The following is a 12,081-nucleotide window of genomic DNA, read 5'->3' as shown; positions in this document are numbered from 1 at the left end:
TATTCTGTCTCTCACTGTTCAAATAAACATGCCATTAAAATTATAGACTGATCATTTATTTTTCAGTGGGCAAACGTACAAAATCAGCAGGGGATCAACTACTTGTTTCCCTCACTGTAAATCTGAACGAATAATGATTACACAACTGCCCCGTCACTCATGGGGGAGTCGAGGGGGTGGAGTGTTTGATGAAACACCAGCACACACATTCACACAGCTGGAACCAGACACACGCCTTTACACACACACGCACGCATCACACACCACGCATTCAACCGCGGTACTGTTTGCGACAACATCTGTTGAGCCAATTAAGGAGGTGTTGCTTGAAGGCACGTCCGGCCGTCCCTGTCTACCCAGAGCCGCAGAGCTGATGGCGTCACACCACACGATAGGTACACGTGCCAGGCCGAGTCTGTTAGACATGGGTGTCGATATTCCTCGCCACCGACATCAGCCGTAGCCGGGAATCGAACTCGGGGTGATCGTGCGTGTGGACATTTGTCGGAGTTGAGCCCCACGCAGCTCCGGATGTAATAAAGCCTTGCCGGTTGGACATTGCCTGTTGTGACGATAACGCAATCAGTCCCTGGCAACTTGATGACGCCACGTGAATGTTTGAATCGCTAGGGGAGCGTTTCAGTTCTCAACGCAGGAGCTCTCCAGCCCGGGGCGTGTTTGTGTGTTTCTCCGCTTCTCTTGAAGTTGATCACGTGGCAGGCTTTCGCGACCAATATTATTCATAATGAAGGTTTTTGGGTGAGATCGCGAAAGTGTCAATGTTGAGGTGTTGACGTTGTCCTGCTGCTGCTGCTCCTCTATTTAAGACCGGGAGCAGGATGGATGGCTTCACTATTCTGGAAAATCGCCCGATGATGCTGGTTGATGTGATTACCAGCGAAACGTCGTGCTACTCAGATTGTAAATGTTGTGGATTTACTCTCCAACACACCGGTGGGCTGAAGTAGTACACTACACTATACACTACACTAGTAACTAATTGGCGTTTTGTTTACGTGACAAATCCCTTACTGATTGGCTGTGTCGGGTGGTGGAAGGTATCGACACATTTACACTTACGCGATCTAACCCAAAAAACATTTACTATTAATTATCTTAAAGTCCCCGCAATTGCTCTCAAACGTGGCAACAGGCGGCTGCTAATTAAAAAAACGCCTCGGGGGGTTTGTTGTTTTACCTGGGCGAGAAATCGAATTTGCTGCCATTTACAGATTTTAAGACGCGGACATTTTCAGTGGGGGAAAACCTCCAGGCCGAAAGTGTCAAGTGAAATCGGCCTCGTGGACAACGTGACGACGCACGGCTGTGGTGGTGTGGGAGAGCCTCTAGATGGCCCGTGCCTCGCGCCCTGTGACCTTGAGGAAGGGCGACCAGGCAGCCGCGAGTCGGTAGTCCTCTCGCCACGCAACAAGGAGGGTCCTGGGTTCGATTCCCGACTCGGGCGCCCTTTCTGTGCGGCGTTTGTACGATTTCTCTCCCCCCCCCAGTTGTGCGTGGGCTTCTGCCGGGTGCTCCGGTTTCCTCCCACAGCTAAAAATAAATAAAGCGTACAATATAAATTGACTTATTGGCTAAACATCCCGAATGCTGGAACTTACTAATTTGAATCTCCCACAGCAACATCGCCCCCTACTGCAGGACCCTCTGGGAAAAAAAAGTGCTGGGACTCGGCGAGACCATCCTGAATGAACAAGCGGAACAACAACGATATCAACAAAATGTACCAGACTTGCTCTCTCCCCCTGCCACCGCGGGGTGGATTTCCACACGGCTCTCTCATTGACACGCTAATTTCTCTGCTCCAGCAGACCCACCTCTCTCTTTGCACCCCCTCTCTCTCTATTTCAGGCTACGACACAGAGGCATTGGGTCTCTGTGTGTCTATGTTGTGTATCTCCCTCTGTGTCTCTCTCGGCTTGTGTGTCTGTCTGTGTGTCTATGTTGTGTGTCTCCCTCTGTGTGTCTCTCTCTGCTTGTGTGTCTGTCTGTGTCTATGTTGTGTGTCTCTCTCTGTGTCTCTGTGTTGTCTCTCTCTGCTTGTGTGTCTATCTGTGTGTCTATGTTGTGTGTGTCTCTCTCTCTGTCCCTCTCTGTGTGTCTATGCTGTGTGTCTCTCTCGGTGTGTCTCTGTGTTGTCTCTCTCTGCTTGTGTGTCTATGTTGTGTGTCTCTCTCTGTGTCTGTGTTGTCTCTCTGTGTATCTATGCTGTGTGTCTCTCTCTGTGTCTCTGTGTTGACTCTCTCTGCTTGTGTGTCTATCTGTGTGTCTATGTTGTGTGTCTCTCTCTCTGTGTGTCTATGTTGTGTGTCTCTCTCTGTGTCTCTGTGTTGTCTCTCTCTGCTTGTGTGTCTGTCTGTCTGTGTGTCTCCGTGTCTGTGTTTTGTCTCTCTCTCAAATTTAGTTCTACCTGATGACGATTGCTTGTGTTGCAACCGAAACGTCGTACTCTATTATTTAATTGATTTTCTTTCTACGTGACTTTACCGAAAGAACCAAAGAGTAATGATATACAATGTCACGTGGCGGACCCTGACGCCTGCTGCTGTATATTTGAAGTTTGCGTGTCTCTCTGCCCGTGGTTGCTATAAACGTCCACATGATGAGCTTCTTCGTTGAGCTATCTTACCTGGTAATATATATATAAATATATCGTTTAGTCCTGTTTGAGCACAAGTATTGGGTCTGGGAAGTAAACATCACGTCTGCTTACATCTCCTATCTTGAAATACATTTCCTTTAACGAATGCTTAAGCTTCACGGTATCACATGTTTAATCATCATCATGAGCTGTCATTTGTGGCAAAGGCGCTTCCAAAAAGGAGCTATATAGCTTAGTGGGCCTTACCTGGTAAAATAAAAAATAGTTTATAGTATCCTTCTTATATTTTTGTTGTTGATGTAACTTGCTAACCCGCCCCTACTGGACAGCTGTGAACAAGAATTGCATAGTTCATGAGACTCCTCCAGGATAAATACCGATTCTCTTGCTGTTATTCTGTAGAACGTAAGCAACAACAACATAAAACAATACAAAAAATGCATTGAAAAGAATCACAGTAAGTAAATTCAGCGATAAGAAACGTTATCACGCTCCTTCTGCGGAATGCATTATCAAGTATGATGACATAGCTCGACTGGCAGAGCAGGGGACACCTAGCTGTGAGATTGTGAGCTCACATTGAGCCCACTGCGCTGTAAGGGTCAGCAGAACGAAGGCCCACCTGGTCAAGTCGCCGTACACCGGCAAGAGTCAAACAGTGGCCGTCCCCGCTGTGACAATTTGGAGTCGTCTCGCCCTTTGGCCGAGGACCACCACCGGAGATGAGCGGTCTCTGTGCAGCCTTGACCGTGCGATGGGCAAGGAGGGCAGACAGTTTAATTCGCTCATTCGCTCCGTAAGTGAGGCCATCCGGACCCCCCGGCCGAGGGTTCTGTATTCACGTGGGGGGGGGGGGGGGAGGGGACATCCCCTGGGCGCACGATCTGGGCGCCGGCGTTTCCCGCTGCCAGGCAGCAACAACGGAGCGCACGCTTCCTATTGCCGGGGGGCCTCGTTGTGGCGCGCGCCTCCGTGGATTATTTTCTTCTTCTAAAAAAACGAATAATTCGATTGAAGGCGCAGCGATTGAAGATGCAGCGGAGAACCATTTCGGCGCACGCCACGAGCGTGATCCCAAAATGTCTCGCGGCAGATGGCGCGTAGCTGTAACGGTCTGGTGGAAGGGCCATCGCCGCGCCAGAGGATTTCGAAGCTTACGTTCCGAGGTCACGTTACGGATTAATCGGAATGTGCATTTTTGAACAGATTTGAGTTGCCCAAAAACGATCCAAACAAGCAGATTCGTCTACGAGCCCCCGCTGCCTGACCGCCGGGCTGCGTTTGATTTGAGTGAGGGAGAGGGGGAGAGAGGATGTTATCGTTTTGCGTATTCCCTCAAGGCCATGTTTAGCCTGCCCTGGCTTAAAACCGAGCAGTTTATGGGACTAAGACAAAACTGTATTGATGTGTCCTCGTGCACGGTTTGTAAGCTGAGCAAATCACGGGGAGCGTGCGGCCGAGTTTCCTGCGGAGCGTTTCGGAGTTTTCAGTGGCGACGATCAGCGAGGGCGCGCAGACCGCGTCCAGCGAGACCCCGCGCGGTGCGATAACGCCGCAATAGCATCGCACGTCCGCGTCATCGCGTTCGTTCCGAGCGCTGCCTTTGTCGCTGGACCTTTTTCAAGGTATCATTGAAAAGCGGTGCTTTGATAGGACATTATTCTTATTATTATCGCTGCTATACGAGCGGGTATGCTCTATACACCCAGATGACCGCGGCACACATTTACAAAACACATCCATTCGTATAGAGATGATGAGATAGCCCGCTCACCCACGCGGCTGTCGGCAATCTCATCGTCGCCGTGCCAGTCTTCGCGGGATCGCCACGGTTTTGATATCCCTGAAAGTATTCAGGGATTTCAAAAATGTTTTTATTTTATTTTGTTTTCTCCCGAGTGTGAAGCACCGCTGCGCAATGCACTTCCGTGACCTCGTGACATGTATTGATTCGAGTGGGTCAGTGGGTGCCCAAATCAACCCACACCACCGATGGTGAGCCTCTGCTGGACAGGAGGATAAGGGGGGCCCGTTCTACCCCTTGTGTTCTATTATTGGCCAGGTGGCTCAGGGACTGACTCTTTGGACAGGGCGCTGAGCCATCACGGCTCATATCCTGGCTCCCAATGCAGGCAGCCGCCCGTGATGAAATCCGTGTTCTCAAGGGAAATTAATCGATGGTCTCAAGCATTCACCAACGACTGCAAAGACAAAGATCCCCCGTATAGCCTGAACAGACTGTCGGGGCAAGTGCTGTTAGCGAGCACCTATGAAGGCCGGCACTGTGGCACACGAGGGGGTGGATGGCCAACACAGCACCCGACCGCCTTTGTCTCCCCAGTGGCGATGTTTACACACCGCACCAGGTACTCATTTGAGGCTGAGTCGACCTAGAGGAGGCCCATGACCGGTTCAAATGATCGTCACCGACGTTGACCGTGAGCGGGAGTCACACTCGGGTGGCTGGGTTCGTAGTGCAGCGCGCTAACCGCTACACTACCGTTCTCCACACACACACAGACACACAAAACCTTTACAGTAAATGTGTTTTTCTCGCACTATTCGGCTTGTTCCAGCTTTGAAGACTTAAAGAATTTTCGTCTTAATGAGCACGCGCGCGTGGGTAAGGCCACCGCGTGCGCGTGTGTACTGTGTGTCGAACTTCTTTCGCACCGTACGTAGCCAACCTCGCTAATCGAAGGGTGCAGCGGTGGTGGTGGGGGAGGCACGTCAAACTAGACACAACAAAGAGTTCCAGAGAAATTCGTTTTCAACCGGAGGCCACTGTCGGGAGCTCGCCTGGTTGATGCCGTTCGGCTCTGATGCGGGGGGACTCCGCTGTCGGAGCGCCCCGGTGGCTCGGGAGATGTTGACTCCCTCGCCTGGTGTGCAGGAGGGCGTGGGTCCGACCCTGACGCCTGCTGCTGCTGTTTATTTGTAGTTTGCGTGTTTTCTCTCTCTCTCTCTCTCTTTCTTGCTGTGGTCGTATGGATTTTTTTTCTCCGGCTCCTCCGGTTTTCCCCCCTCCACATTTAGAATCAGCGTCACGCGTTTAGAGTTATTTGGCAACTGCTCTCGATGTCCACGTGATGATGATAAGAGCCACTTCGATGTGAGCTATCATAGCCAGATCACGTCTGACAAAGAGCTATAAAGGTCAGGGGGCCTTACCTGGTGTTAATAGAAACATGTTTAATTCGTTTAGTTTCAATTGTTTAGTTTGATCATTTTGTTTATTTAAATACGTGTAACAAAAAAATGTGTTCCTGGGTAGTGTTAGGGTAGTGTTATTTCCAAATTGCTTATACCTCAAAAGTACAGACAATGTTTATTATTCTCCACAAACTTTGCTTTTGTGACCAGGAGAGTGATATTTGGAAATGTACATTTGTGTTATATTCCTTCATATAAAGTCCTGGTCACAAAAGCAAAGTTTGTGGGGAATAATAATATCCATTTTCTATACTTGTGAGGCATAAGCAATAAACAAAACACCTAATAGTACCCAGGAACAAAAGTTGTGTTGCATAGTGTCACCACTCGCCCTGCAGTGGTGCAATATCAGAGCACGTGGATGGCGACAAACGTGAGCAGCAGCAGCAGCAGCCGCCGTCCACAGTGAAACAGAGCCCTCACTGCCGAGGAGGTAACGGCTGCATCAGAGCATCGATTGATATTGATTCCCAAAGGTCACGATGCGTGTGTGAGGACCTTTCTGTGCGTTATCAGCTGGTCCTCGATGATTTTAGCATCGTGAGCGGTTTCTTTGCGGACGAAAGAATGTTCCGAACTCCATCTCTTCAGTGAGCATCATTTGCACGGACACTGCTGTTTCATTTACAGTTTCCGGTTAAGATTTGTTTTTTTTTCTCGCGCAAAAATTAACTTTAACCTTCGTTTTCAGAATATTTACATTTTCTCCGCTCGGCAAGTTTTTTACCGCAGCACTCAAAAGTGTAACCTCCGCTCACAAAACATTTCCCTGCCAATAATCTATACCGCCCCTCTCTGTGACTTCCTCGTCCTGCGCCCAGTCTCGCTCCCTCGCTCCTGGCTTCTTCTGTTTCCTTCTGGCTCACCTCCACTGGAGCCAACTCCCACTGCAGCACGTAAAGCGATCATCTCGAACCTGCTTCTGCGCCCCCCTTCAAAACAATACAAAAACCGATCGGAGTAAAAAGTAGAGTAAATGTAAGTATAGTAAACCTAAGCAAGTCACTAAAATAAATAAGTAAAAATACCTTCGATAAGTACAAATTGCAAAAGTTTCTACATTCCTGCCGATTTCTCTACACTAAATGCAAGCTTGGGCAAGGTAGAAAAACAACAACAACAGCATCAGCAGTCCTAGAGCACACCAAGATAACAACACACAGCAGTAGTCCCTCAATACAATTGCACACTACAACGTTACCTTCAATACACAGGTAATGATAAAAGTTACAAAAACATTGGGAAATGTGTCTGCGTCCAGCACCAGTCTTCTGTTTCAGGATATTTATTGAAGGAAGTTTTACGATGTAATTATTCATGAACTATTGTTTATTTTACCAGGTAAGGCCTCATTGAGCGATGCAGCTCTTTTCAGAGGCGACCGGAACACAACAGATCGCTCAACGAAGTGGCTCATCATCACGTGGACATTTATAGTAGCAGCCAAATACTCTAAACGCACGTTTTTAAAGGGAGGGAAACAAGGTTGTTGTTCCAAATCGTTGGCGCCGCAACGGCAAGAGGCTTTGTTACCTATTTCGATTCGTGTTCCTGGGATAGTCAAAAGGCAATTCTATTGGCGTCTTAGGTTGATTGGGTTTGACAGTGGGGTTAATGGATTATGATTGTGTGCGCGTTTGTCGTGTGGGTTTTGTACACAGTCACCCACACGCGGGCATCACCTGGACCCCACCGGCTCGCGTCTGTCTGTGAGCTCGGCCTGGACCATTTGTCCCCACGTCTGTCTGTGAGCTTGGCCTGGACCATTTGTCTCCACGTCTGTCTGTGAGCTCGGCCTGGACCATTTGTCCCCACGTCTGTCTGTGAGTTTGGCCTGGACCATTTGTCCCCACGTCTGTCTGTGAGCTTGGCCTGGACCATTTGTCTCCACGTCTGTCTGTGAGCTCGGCCTGGACCATTTGTCCCCACGTCTGTCTGTGAGTTTGGCCTGGACCATTTGTCTCCACGTCTGTCTGTGAGCTCGGCCTGGACCATTTGTCTCCACGTCTGTCTGTGAGCTTGGCCTGGACCATTTGTCCCCACGTCTGTCTGTGAGCTTGGCCTGGACCATTTGTCTCCACGTCTGTCTGTGAGCTCGGCCTGGACCATTTGTCTCCACGTCTGTCTGTGAGCTCGGCCTGGACCATTTGTCTCAACGTCTGTCTGTGAGCTTGGCCTGGACCATTTGTCTCCACGTCTGTCTGTGAGTTCGGCCTGGACCATTTGTCTCAACGTCTGTCTGTGAGCTCGGCCTGGACCATTTGTCTCCACGTCTGTCTGTGAGCTGGGCCTGGACCATTTGTCCCCACGTCTGTCTGTGAGCTCGGCCTGGACCATTTGTCTCCACGTCTGTCTGTGAGCTCGGCCTGGACCATTTGTCTCCACGTCTGTCTGTGAGCTTGGCCTGGACCATTTGTCTCCACGTCTGTCTGTGAGCTTGGCCTGGACCATTTGTCTCCACGTCTGTCTGTGAGCTCGGCCTGGACCATTTGTCCCCACGTCTGTCTGTGAGTTCGGCCTGGACCATTTGTCCTCACGTCTGTCTGTGAGCTCGGCCTGGACCATTTGTCCCCACGTCTGTCTGTGAGCTCGGCCTGGACCATTTGTCCTCACGTCTGTCTGTGAGCTCGGCCTGGACCATTTGTCTCCACGTCTGTCTGTGAGCTTGGCCTGGACCATTTGTCTCCACGTCTGTCTGTGAGCTCGGCCTGGACCATTTGTCTCCACGTCTGTCTGTGAGCTCGGCCTGGACCATTTGTCTCCACGTCTGTCTGTGAGCTCGGCCTGGACCATTTGTCTCCACGTCTGTCTGTGAGCTTGGCCTGGACCATTTGTCTCCACGTCTGTCTGTGAGCTTGGCCTGGACCATTTGTCTCCACGTCTGTCTGTGAGCTCGGCCTGGACCATTTGTCCCCACGTCTGTCTGTGAGTTCGGCCTGGACCATTTGTCCTCACGTCTGTCTGTGAGCTCGGCCTGGACCATTTGTCCCCACGTCTGTCTGTGAGCTCGGCCTGGACCATTTGTCCTCACGTCTGTCTGTGAGCTCGGCCTGGACCATTTGTCTCCACGTCTGTCTGTGAGCTTGGCCTGGACCATTTGTCTCCACGTCTGTCTGTGAGCTTGGCCTGGACCATTTGTCCTCACGTCTGTCTGTGAGCTCGGCCTGGACCATTTGTCTCCACGTCTGTCTGTGAGCTTGGCCTGGACCATTTGTCTCCACGTCTGTCTGTGAGCTTGGCCTGGACCATTTGTCCTCACGTCTGTCTGTGAGTTCGGCGCGCTTCGTCGGCAAGCGGCGAGGAGTGTCGAGAAGCAAAATCAAAGCCACGTGGCCTCGTAGGCCGTGACTTGCTACGTCCGGATATAACATGTGATTTCATAAGTTGGGTGAAAATGGTAAAATGTTCTAGATTTAAAGCTTTCGTGACTGCTAGGATCCATACTCTTTGGTTCTATTGGGTAAAGTCACGTAGGTGAAAATAAAATAACATATTTTCACCTACGTGACTTTACCCAATAGAACCAAAGAGTATGGTAAAATGTGTCACGCGCACAGAGACTGAGAAAGAGAAATACCGCCACTGTCCATCGATTGTACAAAAACCTGGTGTGCGTACAGTATTATCATGTAAATCAATCACCTTTCTGTTTCACAACGTAAAAACAAAAAAAAATCACTGATGTTATTAGGCAACATTCCTTGGGCATTTAATGTATTGTAAATACACGAATTATGGAAAACTAACTTATCTTGTAAGATAATGGCACTAGAAATGTATTGCTACAGAAGGACACTGCATCTACGCTGGATCCAAAGAGTGACCAACGTAGAAGTGTGAAAAAGATTGCACGTAGGAAAAGACAACCTGATGATGATGCAGGCAGTGATGAGAAGGAAGCTGGCACTATTTGGACGCATGTGTGGAATGGACAACAACAGGAACATTGAAAAGTGTGTTGTTCATAAAAATGAAAGAAACCGAAAAGAGAGGAAGACCTCAGAGAGCTTGACGACGACATCAGAGGTTGGTGCCAGAAAGACGTGGCCACTACTTAAACAAGACGTAGCCACTACTTAAACAAGACGTGGCCACTACTTAAACAAGACGTGGCCACTACTTAAACAAGACGTGGCCACTACTTAAGAAAGACGTGGCCACTACTTAAACAAGACGTGGCCACTACTTAAGAAGGACGTGGCCACTACTTAAACAAGACGTGGCCACTACTTAAACAAGACGTGGCCACTACTTAAACAAGACGTGGCCACTACTTAAACAAGACGTGGCCACTACTTAAACAAGACGTAGCCACTACTTAAACAAGACGTGGCCACTACTTAAACAAGACGTGGCCACTACTTAAACAAGACGTGGCCTCTACTTAAGAAGGACGTGGCCACTACTTAAACAAGACGTGGCCACTACTTAAACAAGACGTGGCCACTACTTAAACAAGACGTGGCCACTACTTAAACAAGACGTGGCCACTACTTAAACAAGACGTGGCCACTACTTAAACAAGACGTGGCCACTACTTAAACAAGACGTGGCCACTACTTAAACAAGACGTGGCCACTACTTAAACAAGACGTGGCCACTACTTAAACAAGACGTGGCCACTACTTAAACAAGACGTGGCCACTACTTAAGAAGGACGTGGCCACTACTTAAGAAGGACGTGGCCACTACTTAAACAAGACGTGGCCACTACTTAAACAAGACGTGGCCACTACTTAAACAAGACGTGGCCACTACTTAAACAAGACGTGGCCACTACTTAAACAAGACGTGGCCACTACTTAAGAAAGACGTGGCCACTACTTAAACAAGACGTGGCCACTACTTAAACAAGACGTGGCCACTACTTAAACAAGACGTGGCCACTACTTAAACAAGACGTGGCCACTACTTAAGAAGGACGTGGCCACTACTTAAGAAGGACGTGGCCACTACTTAAACAAGACGTGGCCACTACTTAAACAAGACGTGGCCACTACTTAAACAAGACGTGGCCACTACTTAAACAAGACGTGGCCACTACTTAAACAAGACGTGGCCACTACTTAAGAAAGACGTGGCCACTACTTAAACAAGACGTGGCCACTACTTAAACAAGACGTGGCCACTACTTAAACAAGACGTGGCCACTACTTAAACACATTGGTACAACGACAGAGGGAGGTGGAAACAAATGACGCAATGTGCTTTACATCTCCCGTCAGTACTCTTTGGTTAAATTTTGATTGAAAGCTTTCGTGACTGCAGGGATTAATATTCTTGGTCCTTTCGGTAAAGTCACGTAGAAGGGAAACAAAATATGTATAAAATAAAAAAATAAAGCATTTTTAAAATTTTATTGTTTCTCTTCTACGTGACTTTACCGAAAGAACCAAAAATATTCTTTAGTTCTTTCGGTAAAACCAAAATGGTATGGATTCCTGCAGTCACGAAAGCTTCAAATCAAGATCTCCCGTCAGATCGGTTCGATATGGAGTCCCGCAAGCATCTGGCGGTTGGAGTGGCACATTCGTGCCGGAATGGCACCATGTATGTACCAACAAAAATGTACTTGATGTGGACTTGGCCCCTCGCTATTATAGTCCGGGCTGCACGGTGGCGAGATGTTAACTACCTCGCCTAGTGTGCAGGAGATCGCCGGTTCAATATTTGGAGTTTGTGTTTCTCTCTGCCCGTGGCTGCGTAGATTTTTCCTTCTGTTTTCCCCTCCACATTTATAATCAACATCACGCGTTTAGAGTCCACATTATAAGCTACTTCGTTGAGCTATCTTACCTGGTAAAATAAAAAAAGTTTAGTACTGTTTGGGCACAAGCAGTGAGCCTGGAAAGTAAACAGCAAGTCTGATTACATCTCCTATCTTTAAATACGTTTCCTCTAACGATTGCTTAACCTTCACGGTATAACATGTTTCATCATCATCATGAGTTGTCATTTGTGGCCATGTCGCTTCTAGAAAGGAGCTATATAGCTTAGTGGGCCTTGCCTGTTAAAATAAAAACGGTTTAGTTTATTAAATGTTTGTATGGCTCGTTTGTGCACTTTGCCACAACACGTGGGCTTTGCTTGTAACTGCTATGCTCATGACACATTTACGTCCTGTTAGGCTCTGACTCTGCGATTGCAGTTTCTGCGCTGCTTGCGTCATATAAAAATCTATGAAATCTTGCTTGCAACAACATTTTCTTAAACTACATGTTGACAAGACTGAGGCCACATTTATTGGC

This window comes from Petromyzon marinus, chromosome 16 (genome assembly GCF_048934315.1).
Source record: "Petromyzon marinus isolate PM22_M1 ecotype Great Lakes invasive population chromosome 16, UKy_Petmar_22M1.pri1.0, whole genome shotgun sequence".
NCBI lineage: Eukaryota > Metazoa > Chordata > Hyperoartia > Petromyzontiformes > Petromyzontidae > Petromyzon > Petromyzon marinus.
This window is presented reverse-complemented; position numbering follows the sequence as displayed.